The sequence below is a fragment of the Apis florea genome, unplaced genomic scaffold (genome assembly GCF_048593485.1).
Source record: "Apis florea isolate Af1SG1 unplaced genomic scaffold, ASM4859348v1 contig_32_pilon, whole genome shotgun sequence".
NCBI classification, from domain to species: domain Eukaryota; kingdom Metazoa; phylum Arthropoda; class Insecta; order Hymenoptera; family Apidae; genus Apis; species Apis florea.
Window position 1 is genome coordinate 692,634 of NW_028256733.1, and position 20,530 is coordinate 713,163.

The following is a 20,530-nucleotide window of genomic DNA, read 5'->3' on the forward strand; positions in this document are numbered from 1 at the left end:
CCTTTTCTTCTTGCAGAGGGAGGCTGTGCTAACTGTAGCGGTGCTCAAGGACTGGCGGAGATCCGTGAATCGTAACGGATCGAAGGTCTTGGCCGGAATTTATTTTTTCGTTCGATTTTACGTGAAGCATGTGAGTAGATAACATAAGTTTTACGATTTCTTTCTTTCTTTCTTTTTTTCTTTGTAATGTTGTGATAGGAAAAAGAATTATAGAATTGTTACGATGTTCTTTCAATATAAAATCTGTTATAGATATAAATGTCCATTTTAAATAGATTAGACAATATTATTAATTTTCTCTTTTATTTATTACAGCTCCTGTTATTCTGATTTTTATTTATAATATATTATTGAAGCTGATTTTTTCCTTTCAACGATTATTCCTTTAATTACAATTGACAATTGATCGATACTGGACCATAAATAAATTAATCATCAGTAATAAAAACTATTACTAATATTACAACGATTAAATTACAACTCAATTACATACTATATCTTCTATAAGGATAAGAATGGATGCAAACATATTTAAAAATTTGCAATTCTATGCAATTCAAAAGGTAAATATAAAATATATATTTGCATAGGCATGCTCGACGTTTATTCGAGGAATATGCATAGTTTAAGGAGCGGCGTACGGCAACGAACGAGCCATTTTGGGGGGTCAAAGTTATTCACGCCGGTGTGTAGCTGCGGCCAAACAGCGGTGGAGCTAAGAAGTAACGGCGGTGGAGGTTTACGGCCGATGCCAGATTCGTGGTAAATCTTTGATGACTTTGCGGCGAACGGTGCTTCCACGGCCAACCTATATTTGCCTTTCGTAATTCACGGAAGCGCGTAATATCTTGCATTATCGCGTTAATTAGTCACCCTTTAACCCCCCCTATACATTAATTTAGGGTATACATTTTATACCCTAGGAAACGCGAAATGTAAATTGTGAAACGTTCCGTTAATAATAATGGAAATTTGAAGATGGTAATTTTGAATTTTATCGATAATGTTCCATAATTTTTTTTTTTTCTAGGCAACTGAATATAATGCATATATAAAATAATAAGTATATAGTATATAGTGGAATATACAATATTGAATGTTTTTCCAGAAAAGCTAAGATAAAAATAATTATAATGCAAAGGATCGATATAAGATATATGTGGAATATGTGATATTTTGAATACATCAGAATATGTATTGGATAACATTTGCACTTCTAATATAATAGACCTTTACTGATTGACACATTTAAATATTCTTCTTCTTAATATTATTAAAATAAAGCAAGTTTATATCAAATAATCAATAATTTTAACATCAATGCCCGTCAAAGATTGAAAACATAAAAGAAGAGGTTCAAAAGAAACGTGAAAATCAACTTTATACTCGATCACAAAACATATTTTCCTTGGAGCAAAAATACCAAGAATCTCTTTCTCTCTTTCCAGGAAAGTGTATTCAAGTATTCTCGAGGAATCTCGTATGATTTACGATAAGAGAGAGAGAGAGAGAGAGAGAGAGAGAGAGAGAGAGAGAGGGGAGAGGGAGAGGGAGAATTGCCTACGAAACGACGAGGAAAATTATTTTCGTATCCGTCCCACTTTCGAGAACCAGTCAACGATTTACACTTCTGATACGTCGATTCCGTGGCCCTTGTGCGACAATGTACAACATCCCTCCATTCCTTAAAAATGGAAGCAACGAAAATGCATTCCGCCTCGGCGGAATGCGCGCACGTCGCATAGGAAACGGAGACACCGATTTCTCCTTTATTTCTGCTTCGTGGTGATATGTCACGACAGAAATATCCCTTGTTCGTGAGCTTTGATATTCGTAGGTGGACGTATATGTATGTATGTATCGAGTATCGAGATCTTTTTCTTTGTCAAGTAGTCGTGCATGTCTTTTTTGAAGATCTTGAATTTGGTTTGGTTAGATGTGTATACAATTTCGAGTATATAAGATCTCTTTCTTTGGTAAGTACGTAGTACGAGACTTTGTTGAAAATCTCGTGTCTTTTGTTGAAAATCTTGGATTTGATTAGATTAAATATGTATCATTTTTTTTTTTCTTTTATGTTTGTCATTAAGATTTTAGGTTAGGTGAATTTCTTACGGATTTTTTTTTCAGTTTCAGGAATTAATGTGAATATTAACCGGACACTAATTCTTATGATTACTGATACATTATTTATCCCCCTGTGAATTCGAGAACAGAATAGGCCTAATTCTTGTGCGTCATAAAAGGCGAGTAAGGGAAGCCATCAATGTGTAATACTTGACAAATTTATGGAGTATGCAATTATGGTATGAATATTAATAATTTTATGCAAAAATTATAAAAAGAACAGGAATTATAAAATATATAAATGAGATTTATAAATGAATAAATAAACTCATCGGTATTTCATATCTATTTCTAACGACGCTCGGCTAAAAATTCAAACTGTTTCTCGATATTCTGAGAACGTGTGCATTCGGTCCTTCGATAAATCATTTCGATTTTTAGAATTCGGTCATCAAACACATCTCAACCTGTCAGGATAAATTTCCATACATCGTCGATCCATAATTCTCCCACCTATTCCATTTTCGTCGTTTCTCGCGACATAGAAACAGAAAGGCCGCTTCATCATCGAGATTGAATTTTTATGTCGCGCGAATATCTCTGATACTGCGTTTGTCGATTCACGCGCCATTTTTTTTCGTAGTTGGTCCGTCATTATTCGATAATGCACTCTCGAACGATAGATCGATATCTGTCAGGAATAAATAAGTTCGATATGAATCTAGATGATGGAATTGTGTTGGATGTGCTATTGTTTGAGAATTTTATCGATTTTTCATTAGTTTGTGGTCGGCTACGGTTAAAACAAGGATAGAATAGCATTGAGCTGCCTTTCTGAACTTTTGTCATTTTTCTTGTGACGCGTGAAACTTTCAAATTTTTAAATTTTTCTTAAAAATTAGGAAGAAATTTCATTCAAAGAAAAAAATTTGTACGAGATCAAACAATTTATTTTTAATTCAATTTACAGGTGTATCTGATAGACAAAGAATTAATAAATAATTCAAAGTGTGGAAGAAGGAAAGGATTTATCGATATCCCCGGCAATTGTGTCAGAATTCGACGATACACACGCGTTGGCAACAAAATGGCGACAAGCCGAGCTGATTTTATTCACGACCTTTGTCGCGGAAGTACTTTAGATGCGGGTGGTGGGCCACAGAGGAAAAATAGCGGAAAGTTTTCCATTTTAGATGGGCCACCGATAAAGGAAAGAGAGGCACGTATAATGGGACGTGTGTTCTCTACGATTCCGCCTCGAGAACGATCTGCTTTTGCACCTCTATCTATAATTCATCCTCAAAGATTATCCTCATACATTCAGAATTATTCCATTATTTTTTTCCATTTATTTCAATTTTCTTTCTACTATAATAAATGCAACAGAGAAAAGAATTAGGCATAAATAATATATGATTTATATTTATATTATATTATATTTATAATATAGAGATAGTTAAAGAAGATTAGAATACAAATTTCTGTATAACTGGGAGCAATGTTTCGATTATTATTGGCTTATTTGTGGGACGAACAGTGGAGTAATTAGAATGGTTGATTAAATCTTTAATGGATTCGATTGTTATTTGACTGAGAAATTCATTGAAATATAGGCAATATATACCAATAGCTATCTAATATAGTCACAATTGTGTATAGTTCATTCTCTTTGTAGGAAGCAATGTTGTATATATCTTCAAAAGGAGGAAAGCAGAATTAAATCATTAACATAATATTAGCTGTAAAACACTTTGCACTCAGTTTCTGGCTTTCGTTATTATGAAGACACGTTTCAAAAGATAAATTCTAGTGTTTAAACTACAATGGTGGATAAACTAAATCACCAAGCTATTTTAATGATAAGTTTGACCTCCATAACTGGATACTATTCTGCATGCATTAATTCATAATCTGTAATTTTATCGGGAGCAAATAATACGATAAAAAAAAAGGTAAGTTCTAAAATTTTTGAAAGCTTTCACTTAACACGTTATTTTTGCAGATATCATCCCTTGTTTATCGTTCAACTTTTATAAATAAAGTTTTTTCGTGTCTCCAAAAATAGCAGAGGCAATTAAGGTAAGCAAAGCTGTTATTTCACCCTTTGTACGTATATATACGCCTTTCCTAAAATCTCTTTTTGGCGGATTATCGTCGAGCACTGTACTATGCGCACAAACTGTGTTATACTGAGAGAAGTTTCCTGTATAAATGCGTCGCTGGAAATTCGCCTCGTTAATAGACACACATTCGCAGAAATGTGTTGTATCATTAAAGTAATTGTCTTATATTGCTAATCCTATTATCACCGTACTACTCCCAATGTGTGCGAAGATATTTCCAAATTGCCACAATCATCATTATATTGCTTGAAGATTTTCGCAAAAATGAATTCTAAAATCTCGATTACAAATTTTTTCCATTAAAATATCATTGAAGAAGATAGAGATATGTACGAAACGCTTTATCATCCTCAATGTATTAACATTCTTCTCTCAGCGATAGAATCTAACCTCAAAACAACACAAGCAACTGAAATTTAAAAATGCATTTCATTAATTCAAAAACAAAAATTGCTAAATCTTCATTAAAGAATGATCAAAAAACAGTGCAAAATATAATTTAAAATTGAATTGACAAAATATCTCTAAAAATCTAATTTTAAAAGCCACAAAATCTTAAAGGACTCTTTTCAAGATTCAACATATATTTACAAAGCATTTTTTCTCGATTGATATTTTTATTGACAGATATTCGTTCTTTCAATACGATAATCTTATCGTGCTCAGTTTTGTTTCACCTCTCGTGCGTTTCCACATAAAACGTCCCACGTTCGAGAGTCCACAGTCTTCGAAGAATTATTTACGAGGATGCAGTGAACGAGAACGTAATAAACATCGAAGCCGATTACGGAATAAAAGTCGAAGGCGTGCCAATGGATGACATTTCCTAATCGAAACAATGGGACTGTTTCATGGAAGATTGTACCTAGGAGATTAGCGGAAAGAGGGTGTCAATGGAGTTGGTCAATTGAGTAGAACGTTTCCTGGGATGATTTTCCGTGAGAATTATGGGCACAGTTTCCATGGAAATTTATAATTAATTTTTGTGAGAAAATTGGATATTTTAGAATATTATAATCGTAATTTTGAATCAATTTTTTTTTTTAATAACTTTTAATATTCTAGGATTGAACTGTATTATAATCTTAATGGTGGGATCAATTTTCACAAGAATTTTCAATATTTTATAGTATTAAAATATCCATCTATTCAATATTCACACAAAACCAAATAATATTCCAATACCCATACAATCTTTCCATTTTTATTTAAATTTCCAAATTTAATTTATTTAAATTTACGATAAATGCATCCATCCATCCATCCATCCATTTATCCATCTATATAATACTTCTCTAAAAATCTCAATTTCCCTATGTTTTAGTTACAAAATCTTTTTACCGACCATCGGTAACCGATCAACAAGAAAGATATCTCCACCATTAAAGAGTTGAAGACATGAATCGTGACTCTCGTAACTCTTTGAGCACAAGTTTTTCACGATCGTGAAACGAAAGCAAATATCGTATATATTTACGATCGTAGCACGAGAGAAGAAAGAGATATATGTACATTTTATACAACAGATTGGCATATTGATATTCCGGAACGATGCAGATCTACGTGAACGAATTGGGAGCTGATTGTTGATTCTTTTCCTTATGCGTATTTCACTATATTTCTTCGTCAACGATTTACGATTGAACGAAGATGCTAATGTTCTGTTTGAATATCTATTCAAATGTGTCTTTTTCTAATTGACATTCCTTTATGGAGAAAGGATTTATATGCAATCATGAGAATATATAAATAAAGTGAGTAATAAAAAATATATTAAGAAAAAATCCTAATAATTAATAATTGTAAATAATTGTAAATAATTTTTTGTTTCAGTCGAAGTAAGTGAGTTGTTGTTTAAAGAATTCTGTTTAAATATCTATTCAAATAATATTTTTTTCCTAATTGATGTTCTTTATGGGGAAAGAATTTCATACAATCACGAGAATACATAAATAAGGTGAGTAATAAAAAATACATTAAACAGAAGACAAATTAAAATCATAAAGTAATATAGATATTACTAAGAATTAAATTTCTTAAAATTGTAAAGTAACGAATTAAATTTCGTTTCAATTAAAGCTAATAAGTTATCGTTTAAAAAATTGATTTGCTGTATAAAAGAAAATGGATTATCTTCTATCATTTTTTTTTCTCCTATTATAAAAAGTTTCATGTGTATTCCTTTCTTCTCTAAACAAGCTTGATATACATATACATTCATAATATACTTTACATAATTTTTCAATGAGAAATTGACAATTATTATTGCTTTTCTATTAATGGTATGCCATGATTCTCAGCTCGTTAAAATCGGCAATTAAAATCCAAATTGTCGAAAATGGAAGAAGCGAAAAGAAGCTTGATTTTTCTCGAATCGAAGGAAAGCAAAACCTGGACCAATTCGACGATCCTCCAATTTTTAAGAGTCAAGGGATAAATTACTTTCCTTTCCTCGTCAAATTGCCACGATCATTTCGGATTACAGCGATTAATCGACGTTGGCGCGTATCCGCGGCTCGATGCAGTCGCGAAAGCCTGATCGTCGTTTCCTGAAAACGCTGCCTAATGCTCACGATTAATCACCGATAATGGAGCGAACCAACTAATTGCTCGCAGCGCCACCCTCTATTTCTCTTTGCATTCGATCGTTAGTGCACGTAAAAAGAGAAAGAAATTAGTCGAATCTCACCTTCGAGTTCGATGAGTCTGAGATTATCGAATCGTGTTCATTACTTTTCTTCATAATTAGATCCAAGATTCCCTTGTACTATGTAATTTTCTCTATTTTTTTTTTTTTTTTGTTCTTCGATCATGTTGAAAAGATTGTTCATGATCAAATAAGAATTTGGAGGTTAATATATATTGTGCTATCAAACGTAACATAACAAGATTGGAGTTGGAACACGTTGATTATTGTTACAGAAGATAAATTGAATTTGTGAAGACGTGTACAAGTCTCGAAACAAAAATTCTGAAAAATTGGAGTTTATAAATGGAAATAATGGAAATAAATCGGTTAAGTGGGCAGAAAGTTAACTACTGTTATTCCTTTCGAAACTAATAGGATAATACATAACAAGTAACTTTTGCAAGTATAATAGGATGTTAAAATTTTCTTAACGTGATACAAAGCATATTGGGCCATTATTTAATTATAAATAAAATTATAATGGAATAACACATATATCTAATAGCATCATATCTAGTTACAGTCTAGATTGTACTTGTATATCTTGTTCATAAAAAATCAGAAGAAAAATTAAAAAATTTTAGGCCAAAAATTATTTATTTTTGAATTGCTCACAATCTATCTCTAGTTTTATTTTAAAGATATTTTACAATGAATTTATAAAGAAAAATGACATTTAAAAAGTCGATTCACAATGGATTAGAAAAAGTCCTTTTCAAAAATATTTGAAGTTCGATCAGCACACTATCAAAATTCTGATCTTAATGAGCAATTAACAATTTCGTTAAGCACAGTTGCACAACTAATTCCAACAACGTAACAAGCTCACTCGATGTCCCTTAATACCTCCAATTCATCGTTCGAATGGCGAATTGCCAAGAGATGCTGTTCCACCAACATCTCCGATCTTCCGGATCGTTATATCACGCTCGAAGCTTATTTTCGCTATTTCATTTGAAATAAAAAGTGTGTGGAGAATAATTACGTTGGAACGAAATCATAAGATCACGATGGTGAATTTTTGAAACGAGGAAAATTCAATGGAATCATTGTGTCGAGAAAATATTTGAGGATGCTTTCTAATTAAAAGCTTCGACTTCATAGTTCTCTCTTCTTTATTGATCAAATATTTGCGAATGGAACGTTGGCGTCTGATAACTTCTGACTAATAACTTGCTTAATCGTGACGAAAATCGAACGAAATAGAATTTCAAGTGGATTATAAATTAAAAAATTTTATTAATCCTTACTTACACTCGATATTTAAAAATTTATCTTCTGTTGGAAAATTTTTTAAATTCGAAATAAGAAGATTAATTGCACTGTTCATATATTTGATTAATTTTAAAATAAAAAGATATTATAATTAGAGAAGAATCATTCCTGTATCCGATTACTGAAGTTGAAAAAATTGCAACGAATGAACGTGATCAGTTTGAATTTTGAAAGTGTCAATTATATAACAACTTAATAAATGAAACATGTTCTTTGCTTACCAAATTCCAAGGCAATTAAGTTGTTATTGATGAGTACTCACCTGGAACAAAAAAAGAAAGACAAATATAAATCAAATGAATTGAAAACAAAAATTCTCAATAAATATTTCAAATTGACTGAATAAAAACATGCATGATTAATTTCGAATAAAAATTAAAATTCAACATGAAAATTTAAAACATCAAAATCACATTACGATTTCAACGACGCGCAGCCATCATAGATGGCATTCTCGGCAATTCGTTATTCTATCCTCCATATAGAAAACATCTCGTCTCTCTATTTTCAAAATGCATTAAAATTCCACGGTATTTTCCATCTTCTAAATAAGATTTAAAAAAAAAAAAACTCGTAATAATTTTTAATTGAAAAACTTTGTAGAGGCGATGAAAATAATATTTTAACATCGCACCAAAAAGGATGATACAAATTTCAATTTTCACATATGTTTCAGCCTTTTAACCAAGGAGGGCGATACTATCGCGACTGCATGCACGATACACGATATTTGCAATTTCTGATAATCCAATGGCACGTGAAATATCGTATGGATGGAAAAAAAATGGAATCAGGAGTCGGTGAATTTGCATGCTATCGGGGAGAGGGAATGGAGGTAAAAGGCAATGTTAAAAATACAGAATTCTTGTGCCGTGGGGACATTCAGTTCACGAATTCTTTTTTTTTTTTTTATTCGTACTTCCGTTGGATGTTGCTGCTGTTTGTGCAGCTGGAAAACAGAACCTTCTCGACTGGGTGGTACTAAAAAAAGAAAGGGGACAGGAGGAAATATGGTTAAATATTGGGAATACGTTTATCTTCGAATGCGATTAAAAGTTTGATGAATGCTCTACACAGAAGGGAGAGATTAAAGGGCGAATTCTGTGATGTGTGTGTATATGTATATATATATATCTAATCCTGTGATGGACGTGAATAGTGCACTCGTGAAAAGGAAAAAAGGATTGCTTGTCGATTAAATCGATGCTGTTTTATCGTGGAATTTATGTTTTTTTTTTTTTCTTTTTTTCATTTGACTGGTAATAGAAATTGTTCTAGAATTAAAATATGAATATAGAATTGGATGAATTAAGAAATATCTTTAAAATTTTGGATCTTTGGAATATGGGATGAAGAGGAAATTGAATAAATTATTAATTCCAATTTTCTGAATATATTTAAACAAAAAAGAATTTATTTCAAAAAAAAAAAACCTTCGATTATTGTAATATTATCGATACAATTTTTTACAATTGATTGTAATAAAACTATCAAAATTTTAATAATAAATTTTATAAATCGTGATTGTGAAGAAATTGAAAAGTATTTAATAAATTGTCGTTCTACGAATCAAAAGTATTCTGGAACATGGAAGAAGGATTCAAAGAAAATGAACAATTCCGCCCACGATTCCATTTTAAAAAAATAGAACTTGCACATGACTGTCGAAGAATTAAAGTACTCTTTAAACAACCAGCCAGTAACAAGAATAAAATAAGAGTCGAACAGCAGCATCATTCGTTCTACAATTAAACATTCTCGCACAATATTTCTCCATCGTGGAAAACTGTCGAGCCCTCTTCAAACTTTTAATTTCCCCTGTCAACCATTATCAAACATCGACGAATTATTCAAATTATAAGGTGTACACTTTCGCACATACACTGTTTAGCAAATATCCTACAAAAACTGATTCGTGATCGAACCGTGCAAGCGAAAAAAAAAAAAAAAGCAAAACAATAAAAACATTGTTAAAAGAAAAGAAAAAGAAAAACGAAAAATAGAATTCCATTATGGACGTGTTTGCTAATGGAATTTCCGTCCTGAATAAATTTCACTACGAGCAGGTAGGGATACGCTGGATACAGTTTGGTCGACTAACAACGGCGCCATTTTGTCCGCATGTATTAAAAAATATTCCTCTCGTTAAAATAAAGAGCAATATTTTACAGCCCCTTTTTTTTTTTTGTTTCAGTCGTACCACGTCTTTCCGCTTAACGTGGCGCTTTAATGGATTTTTTTAGGGGACTTCCGGTATTAAACGAACGTCGTTAATGGCTTCATATTCGGTTTTTTTCTTCTTTCGAAGAACGGAAGAAAAAGTTTAATATTGTAAAGTTACGTTGCACCGAAGTTTTGTGGATTCGGCAAATTGGTTTGATAAATCGTGTTGGTGGTGGGTATCGAGTTTTCTTTTCTTTTTTTTTTTTTTTAGAACGCCAATGTCCTAAATTTATAATTGTGACCCATTACGACGTTTTCTTCTTCGTTTCACAAATCGATTTCGCTGTCGCTCTGATTCTTTCGAGGAAATGGAATATTTATCAAGATGTCTGCTGGATATAATTAAGAAGTGTTATTAATGTTATCATGAGTAAATAAAGTTAACGTAAGTCGCTTACATATTTACATTTATATTTTTAAATTCTCGATATATATTTGAACTTAATTTCAGTGCATGCTGAATAAGTATCATAGAATCGAAACCATCCAAGCACATAGTTCTAGAAATTGGTAAAAATAATTAATTCGAATCAAATGGACAGAAAGTTAGCCGACCATTATTGTATATTTCGATGAAAAATATCGAAACTTTGAATTTTTACAAGAGGAAACGATACATCGAATTAATAAAAAGTCAAAAAAAGAACAATTTTTTTCAAAACATAAAATCAAATGAAAAACACCTCGGGGAAAAAATATCGAAACCTTTCCTTTAAATTTTTCAAAAGGAGAAACAATATCGAATTGAAAAATGAAAAAAAAAAATAAATAAATAAATAAAAAAAGAGAGAACGATTCTTTTGAATTGCATCACAACAAATAAAAAAAAATACGTTGAAAACGAGACATCGAGACGCCTCCATTCCCCGCAGAATGAAGCGGCAGAGATAAAAAGAGAGGGCGGATTGTGCGGAAAGAAAAGTTTGAGAAAGAGTAGGCCGGGTACTTAACATCCGACGACTTGAAAACGCGCGTTTATCTATCCAGCCTTTGGTCGGCGGCGAGAGGTTCCTTTTATCGCTAGGCGCGACCGGAAGTGGTGACATCGAGGGGGCAAAGAAGGCGGAAATGCATAGAGACGCCAGGGGTAAGACGGCGCACACGGGGTGGTTGGCCAACTAAAGAGCCTGGAGTATCAAGTTTTAACGAGGTGTGTTCGGAGACTTTACGACTGCGAGGTACTCGGCAGACATAAAGAGCCGTGCACGACGAAAGCGCGTTTTTCCATTCCACCGAGAAAAATTGGTAGAGAGGAAAAGGTTTGAAGAAGTGTGTCGGTCAATGGGTTACCGACCGAGTCACCGGTTAAATGGGCTAATGAGTAAGCAAATGACCGAGAAAGTAAGATGTTGATATTGAAGACAAGTCGCTTCAAGAATATGGTAATTAAGCACGAGTGGATGATACGAATTATGTATTGGTGAGCCAGTGAAGGAGAATTTTTATGAATAATTATTGTCGGAGGTTAATAAAATGATTGAGTTAATGAACTAGTTGAGTTGATAAGTTAGAGAGTGATTAAGTGAATGAATTAGTAACGTATTAATGATCTAATTATTAAGTGAGAAAAGTAATAGGTTTTGAGTTAGTTATTGAATGGATAAGCTAACAAATGAATTGATCTGATAAATAGAAATTGAATTGATAGGTTACTAAATGAGTGAATACATTGTTAAGCTATTAAATACACAAATCAATAAGTAACCTAGTTATTAAATTAACAAGTGAATAAATGGGTGAATTACTGATATGATAAAGCACTAGATTAATAAATGGACGATATAACAAATCACTTACACAATCCAACAGATTAAGTTTGCAAGTGAGTGAATAAATTAATGCACCAAGTAAAATCACATAAAATATGTAATCAGTATTCCGTTTCACAAATGAATAAGTAAACAATTTGATCATAAATAAATAATCGTTCAATACATATTATTGAATCCGATATAACGAAGAAATGGAAATAAAATAAAAATGACTACAGCAGCGCCACTCTCGTCACGAAAATGAAGAGTGAAATTGTTGCGGCCGATCGAGAGCGAAGCGATTCGTTTCGATTGGCGTCGTTGTTGTGCAGTAACAAAATAATTGCGGGATTCTGTGAGTGCCGCGCCTCTTGTCCCAAGATTTGTATAAAAATCGTTCGTTCCAGTGACGAGCACCACCGTGATTCCAATAGAGAGACAGTGTTCCAAAAGAGAAAAAGAGACTGTGTGATGTTTAACCATCGATTGCATTGCCTCTTTTTATTCTCTACTCGAGTTCTATAGACGCCACTGGCTTCTCTTGGGATTTTATTCGAATAATTCAGCACTCGTGGTCAATATGGAACGTGAAACTAATTAACGTAACGAACGAGATAGATAATCCGCACATCGCGTGTATTACGATAATCATCCAGGATAAATTTTTCTTGCATGTATTTGTGAACAAGTTTTGCACATTGGTAACGATAAATAATAGGCTAGGAAAATATGATTTCAAAAAGACTTCAATAAGAGTAAATAATGAAAATTCTCGATATTCTCGATTTCAATCTGTATAATCTTTTTTTATAACCTCCAAAAGTATTGATGGCTTCGGTTAACCTAAGTATCCTAGTGAATTCTAATATTCAATACTTTAGGCTTATTCAAAAAATTTAAAAGTATATTAGAATAAGCAGATAATTTTATTAAAAATTTTTCAATGTTTAAACAATTTAACATAAAAAAGAAAGTAGAGTCGTAAAAATTAATCAATTATTAAATTTTGTTTTTCGATATTGTGTGATCATTAAAGAAAATTTTATAAATTAAACATCAGAATTCCAACTGAGATCCAATAGAGACCTTTTCTTTATGGATTTGTTAAAATTTAACACTCTACTCTACTAAAAATCTGCAATATATCGTATAATTTTTTTTTTGTACATTCTTCGAAAAATAATCTTTCAAATATTCTCGTGCATTTATGAGGCGATTAAAAATCATTCCACGCGATCGTTTCGAGTGAAATTAATAGTAATAATTGCCAGATGGGACGAGATGGACACGGATGAATAAAAGATGAAATTAAAGCGGACGAACAAGCTGGTGGGCAAATTTCGACTGGAAAATTTTACCCTTTTCTATCCCTCTCTATTTATTAGCACACGGTTCAACGATATCTTCGAGTGGTCATAAATCTTCGAGTAGTTGCCTGTTACCAAGATAATGAAGGAAATGAGAGGAATTTTCAGCGAACGAGAAACGATATATACCGCGGAACTTGTTTGCATTTTTCGTGGAAACCATGTAAAAAAAAAGGAAAAAAGAAAAAAGAAAAAAGTGGTAACAATCGAAATGCAATTATTGTTAGTATCGATGTATATATATATATATATATATATAGCTACAGGAATTGAACTTTTTTTTATTTAAAATAAAAATAACGAATATAAAGAAGGAATAATTATTTCAAATAAAATAAAAAAGGTTAATTATTTTCAAATAATAATAAAAAATAAAAGATAACGAATAATAAATTTCTTGCAGATTTTGATCTAAAAATATCGATATATAATGATTATTTAAGGATTTCTTTGAGTACGATTATTATAAGGTATATAAAAAATCTTAAATTATTTTAAATTTTCTCAATTTTTATTCTAAAATTTGTTGAAAATTTTTTTTAGAAAAGGAAATTAAGAAAGAAGAGTGGAATGATGGATGAAAATTACGTGGAATATTTTCCACATGAACTCCACATAAGTATCATAATATTCCATCGCATAACTCTTTTAATTCGAAGATAAAGGGTATCCTCGAGGACGTGAAACGCAAAATTCACCATGAAAAAATTGTTATTCCTGGGAATTGAAGCGGACGCTTCTCGAACAAAATCTCGAGCACGATTCCACACACTTTTATTTCTTCCCTTGGAAAAACGTACAGGATTAAGCTTTTTCCTTCGAAAATGGTTACTCATGAAGGAAGCTGTTTTACATTTAAATCAAACCAGCCTGTCTCGAAATCAATTCGAGGCTGTGGTGTTTTACAATTTAAATATCCCGCCAGGAGAAATAAAAAAAGGGCTTATCAAGCGTCACGTCTACCACAGTTTAACTCACTTTTGCTCGAGATCACGTGAATTGAGCTTATCGCGATTATCTTTTCTTTGGAAAATTGGTCATTTATTGTGTAAGTGAATATAACATGTTTAGAACATTTTCTTTGATTTTTCATTTAAGATTTTTAATTATTTTTAACTATTAAAGATAATGATTACATTTTTTCTTTTGTTTCAGGTAAGAAAATTAAGAGATTTATTTTGAATAAAGATACTGATTTTTAGTACAGTGATTATATTTTCTTGAAAAACCAGTTACTTATGTTACTTCAGTATAGGAATATTTTTGAATTGCTGTAATTTTGGAAAAAAATATCGTATCGACAGTCAATCAAAATTTATTTTAAGAAGCAAAACATGTAATTTCACATGTCTCAATTGAAGTTTCTCTGATAATTCCTTTATAAAAAATGGAATAGAGAATCGACAATAGTTTCTTTTCTTAAAAATTTTATAAATTCATATGATTCTACGATTAATAAGTAATTTGTGCAATTTGCATTTTGCAATGAATTTTTAAAAACAAAGCTTCTACTTTATAATGAACCCTTAAAAGTTGACATACGATTTTTTTTTATTGCTGTATCACGTCTTGAAAGTGAACTTTCAAGAATGAAAAAAAAATCGTATAATAATTTTTGATAGCTCAATATAAAGAGAAGATTTTCTTTTCTTTAAAAGATCATTGTAAAATAAAGTACGTGGAAAATTTATTAGAGTCTCTAAAGTAAATTGAACTTGTGAATTTTTTAAGAAAAGACACAATCTTCAATTTTTCGTCTCATTTTTCAATATGAAAGAAATATCTGGGAAAAATTTAACTAAAATATGTCAAAGTAGAGTTTTTATTTTTTAAAATAAAAAAAAGCTTTGATTGATTATTATAAGATATTTATTTCTAAAGTTATAACAGTTTAAAGATTGACAATTGTTGAATTGCTGTAACTTTAGAATGAAATATCTTATACCAATCATTCTCAGCTTATTCCAAGAGCAAAACTTCTATTTTCAGATATTTAATTAAATTTTTTCTCAGATCTTTTTTACATTAAAAAACAAAGTAGAAAATCGAAGATAATTTCTTTTTTTTAATAATTTTACACTTTCGATCAATTCTACAAACGTTAATTAATTTTTTTCGCAATTAGTTTTATAATGATTTTTTAGAGCAAAGTTTCTACTTTATAATGAGCCCTTAAAAGTTGACCTGCGATTTTTTTTCGTTGCTGTATCACGTCTTGAATGAAAAGTGAGCTTGAAGAGTGAAAAAAAAAATGGTATAATAACTTTTGAGGGCTCATTATAAAGAAGAAACTTCTCTCCAAAAGCTTATTGCAAAATAAAATTCGTAGAAAGTTTATTAAGCTTGTTAGAATCGACTGAAGTTACAAAATTTAGAAAAAAAATCTAACTTTCTTTTTTATTCTATTTTTCGATATAAGAATAAACTTATGAGGGAAAATTTAATTCAGGCGTATGAAAATAAACGTTTCAAACCTTTAAAGTAAGCCTTGGCTAAGCCTTTTATACAACATTTTTTTCCAAAGTTATAGCAGTTCAAAGATGGACAATTTTTTGGTTAAAATTTAATAAATAAATATGTGTATTTTATATTTTCTGTATTTTTATATATTATATACAAATTTTTAATACATTTTGTCTTTTACAGCAGTTCCTGAAGAATAACAGCTTGAAAAAATTGAGTATAGAAAGGGTAAGTATAAAATAGGTAGGTATAATAAATTCCATAAATAGAATTAAGTAAAATGATTAAAAAAAATGAATTTGTTACTGCAAATGTAACATTTTAAAGAAGTAATTATAAAAAAAAGGTAAGTATAAAGCAGGTAAGTACATCAGGTAAGTAAATTTTTATAATAATAACGTGAAAAACGTAAAAATTGAAAAATATGCTTTAATACAAGTCCTGATTGTTCGTTCCTTTGGTCTATAATTCTAAGAATATGACGTCATTTCTAAGAACTTCGAAAATTTCAAGAATTTGACGTCACTTCCAAGAAGTGTCGAAATTCTGGGAAAAATTCTTCGAACGACCTCCTATCATATTATGTTTTCCTAATACAAAGTCGACAAATTGGTCGAAACTTTCGCTCGTCCAAGAATTTCGATAATTCTAAGAATATGACGTCATTTCTAAGAACTTCGAAAATTCCAAGAATTTGACGTCACTTCCAAGAAGTGTCGAAATTCTGGGAAAAATTCTTCGAACGACCTCCTATCATATTATGTTTTCCTAATACAAAGTCGACAAATTGGTCGAAACTTTCGCTCGTCCAAGAATTTCGATAATTCTAAGAATACGACGTCATTTCTAAGAACTTCGAAAATTCCAAGAATTTGACGTCACTTCCAAGAAGTGTCGAAATTCTGGGAAAAATTCTTCGAACGACCTCCTATCATATTATGTTTTCCTAATACAAAGTCGACAAATTGGTCGAAACTTTCGCTCGTCCAAGAATTTCGATAATTCTAAGAATATGACGTCATTTCTAAGAACTTCGAAAATTCCAAGAATTTGACGTCACTTCCAAGAAGTGTCGAAATTCTGGGAAAAATTCTTCGAACGACCTCCTATCATATTATGTTCTCCTAATACAAAGTCGACAAATTGGCCGAAACTTTCGCTCGTCCAAGAATTTCGATAATTCTAAGAATATGACGTCATTTCTAAGAACTTCGAAAATTCCAAGAATTTGACGTCACTTCCAAGAAGTGCCGAAATTCTGGGAAAAATTCTTCGAACGACCTCCTATCAAGTTATGTTCTCCTGATACAAAGTCGAGTTTTCGACAAAAATTTTTTTTCTTGAACCTTTTCCAGGAATTTGACGTCATTTCCAAGAATTTTAGAAATTCCAAGAATTTGACGTCATTTCCAAGAATTTTAGAAATTCCAAGAATTTGACGTCATTTCCAAGAACTGTCGAAACTTTGCGAACATTTCGACTTTTAAAACTGATTTGCGCGAAATTTAAAAATTTTTTTTTTTGCAATTTAATATACTTACCTTTCATACTTACCTTTTTACATACTTACCTTTTACATACTTACCTTTTTAAGCGCCATACATCCGGAAAAACATTTTTTCAACATTTTACTTAAAACTAAGTATTAAAATTTGATATACTTACCTATTTTATACTTACCTTTTAAAATTCAGTCCTTTATATCGTCATTTTTATAAAGAACTATTAAAATGTATAAAAAATATCTCGTATTTATCTTTTATGCCACTTTCTTTTTAACCTGATTATTAAAATCAGAATTCACGAAGATAATAAACGAGATAAGAGTCACTTCGTTTTAAGTTTCATCCAATTTTCCACTCTTTGTCTGAAATATAATACAAACGATGATAAAAAATACATTTCCTAAAGATACAAAGAATAAAATTTCAATAAATTATAATAATATCTCTAATCTAAATTAACTTACCACTCATAACTGTTAACTAATTCCAATTAGCTACTCGAATCGTATTAAATCCAATGCAATTTAACCATTTTCACAAAAATTCACAGTCACTGAAGGACTAAAAAAAAAAAAAGTTCTCCAACTCTTCGAATCTTGCACAATTCAACGAATCTTGGAAAACATCCGGTGGAAGAAAGTTCGATCCGCGAAAATCCATCCAGCTGCATATTCGAGCAATCGATTTAGAAAGCGTATCCGATGTTAAAAGTGGAAAAGTTTGGGGGATACGAACGCAGCTAGATGTCACCAGAAATATTCGGCTCGCCCCTCTTAGAGCCGAAAAATCGTAGGTAAGCCAAGGAAATTTCCAGTGAACTGAGGCCAAATTCTCGCGGAAACTTTTCGTTTCAGATTAGATATTTGCTTCGAATCGAATCGTTTTTCACCCAAAAACTGTCCTCCTCCGCCATCTTGTTTCGATCGAGTTTCGTAATGGAATCTCGGATGCTGATTGGACGGAAGCAAGGAATCGGATTGGTGGATTCCGTAACGGTATAGAGTAGAATAATCTTTGTTATGTGAATGTTTTATTACGCGAATCATGTATTTTATATCATAATATGCAAATGTATGTAAGTATGTTCGTCTCCTTGGGAAATTTATTTGTTAAATCTCATCTAGTGGAAATATTTCATTACACTTCCACTTGTAGAAATATTGATCCAAGAATTTAATTTGTTTAACGTGAAACGTATGTATTTAACATTGCTAGTAATAAAATTTGTTGTACAAAAAAAGTGAATTTGTGTATCATTTGCAGCTACAGAAACAAGAGTTTGATGATTTTAGTAAGTTTAGTACCAAAAGTAATACCACACGTATCGAAGAAATTTAACTTATAATTTAGCTTTTTTAAAACAAATTTTGGGATTGAAATATTAACTTCTTCTATTTTATTACGAGAAAATTTTCTTAATTCACTCTACTTCCGTTATTCTATAGAAACAGGAATAATTAAAGTAAAAGTAATTCTTCCAATCTGAATCGCAACGATAATAATTCTAAAACAAATAGTTTTTAAAATTTAATATCAAAATTACAATATCTTTTAATTCCTTTTTTTTTTCCTCCCTAGTTAAAAACGAACAGGAAACATTATAATCGCGATTTTACTTTAATTTCATATTGGAATCGAACTTGAAGCCCGTTTCAGTATTCTATTTGCAACAGTCTGTTTATTACATCGCGTTTCGATGTTTGTTTGCGTATTTACATTAAACGAAATTCCCCCCGTGGAACCGTAATCCCCAGGGTGAAATGCTATTTCAGAATCAATTTGGGGAGAGGGAATGTGGAGCGTAAGAATTAAAAATCAACCTGATGCCGATGATTCTTAATACAATCTACGAACAAACACAACATCTATCGGTAAGGTAGAATGGTAGGAAGAGAGGAAGTGAAGAAAATCGATTAAATTTGAGATCAAAGAGGGAGAGGGGGGAGGAAGAGGTGAAAATCCGGATGGGAGAAAAGGGAAAAAATTCGAGGGGGGGACGCTTTGATCGTTCGTGGTTAAATTACAAATTACGAAAAATAGAAAGAGGAGGGGGGAGGGGAGGGGATATCGATTAAATTTAAAATTAAAAAAGGAGAGAAAAAGAAAAATTCGAATCGAGGAAGAGGTTGAAAAAAAGATTTCGTACGTATCTTTCTCTGTTACAAGTAAAATTATAAAAAAAAAAAAAAAAAAAAAAAAATAGGGAAAAATTAAATAAACTTGATTATAATATAATCGAGTGAAAAAACGTGAAATTACAAAAGGAAAAAGAAAAAATCAGGGAAGAACACTTTGAATTTTCACGATTCAAACTCGATTCTCTCGTTAAAATACAAATTACAAAAGCGAGAAGAAGAGAAAAAAAAACGATTAAATCCGAAAGATTAAAAAGAAGAAAAAAATCGGAGATAGAAGAAAAATTCGAATCGAGGAGGAATCGTCATCGTGGAAAGACGAAAATCCTTGAAAAATTTTCACTGAATTAAATTACAAAAAAGGGGGAGGGGGGGGGGGAAGTATCCAAGTGTCAAACTTAAAATAAAAGAAATGGAAAGAAAAAAAACGAGAATTAAGAGAAAAATTTAAATTGAGCAAGAATCGTGGTACGAGAAAAAAGAAAAGAGGAAAGAGGAAAGAGGAAAGAGGAAAGAGGAAAAAGGGGAAAGAGGTATAGCTATTTTGAATGTCCACAGGGGGCTATTTCGGTTCTTCGGTCAAATTACATCCATCCAGGCGGTGATATTCGAAAGGAGAAATGGTGCAACGTGACTGAAAGGGCGAACAACCGGGGTAAAAAACAAAGCCGCGCATTATACACAGGCGGTACACGACGAATATTCGTTACGAAGTAATGAAAGCCGTTGTTCGAATGCCGGCTGCCGGAAAATCGCTGCTCTGAAACGGGAAAAACGCCGTCCGACCGAGAAAATGCGGAAAACAGCCAACGTGACTTGTCGAATTCCGATGAATTTTACATCAACGATGCAACTTTTTTTCCTTCCCCATCTCCTTTTTTTTCGTTTTACTTCAACGAGGATCAAACGTGACTTCGTTATTACGCGTATCA

At 31.6% G+C, this 20,530-nt stretch overlaps 1 protein-coding gene and 2 long non-coding RNA genes across 11 annotated transcripts in view; 2 read left to right on the forward strand and 1 right to left on the reverse strand.

The window, feature by feature from the left end:
* Window positions 1–20,530, reverse strand: part of Btk29A (tyrosine-protein kinase Btk29A) — a 141,515-nt gene that overhangs the window by 86,800 nt on the left and 34,185 nt on the right. The gene's annotated exons all lie outside the window — the stretch shown is intronic.
* Window positions 16–1,491, forward strand: LOC105736693 (uncharacterized). The gene is made up of 4 exons (XR_015293127.1): window positions 16–130; window positions 316–563; window positions 625–981; window positions 1,109–1,491. It is a non-coding gene; the product is annotated as an uncharacterized LOC105736693 (long non-coding RNA).
* On the forward strand, window positions 1,575–14,764 carry LOC105737067 (uncharacterized). Of its 8 annotated transcripts, XR_015293118.1 has the most exons (15): window positions 1,575–1,976; window positions 2,131–2,306; window positions 3,038–4,019; window positions 4,070–4,146; window positions 4,818–5,092; window positions 5,515–5,944; window positions 6,024–6,147; window positions 6,491–7,041; window positions 7,113–7,269; window positions 8,831–8,989; window positions 10,349–10,762; window positions 10,829–13,717; window positions 13,899–13,965; window positions 14,039–14,543; window positions 14,651–14,764. It is a non-coding gene; the product is annotated as an uncharacterized LOC105737067 (long non-coding RNA). The 8 variants fall into 8 exon arrangements; XR_015293115.1 differs by having other exon boundaries at window positions 6,491–7,269; XR_015293117.1 differs by having other exon boundaries at window positions 6,491–7,269; window positions 10,829–13,694.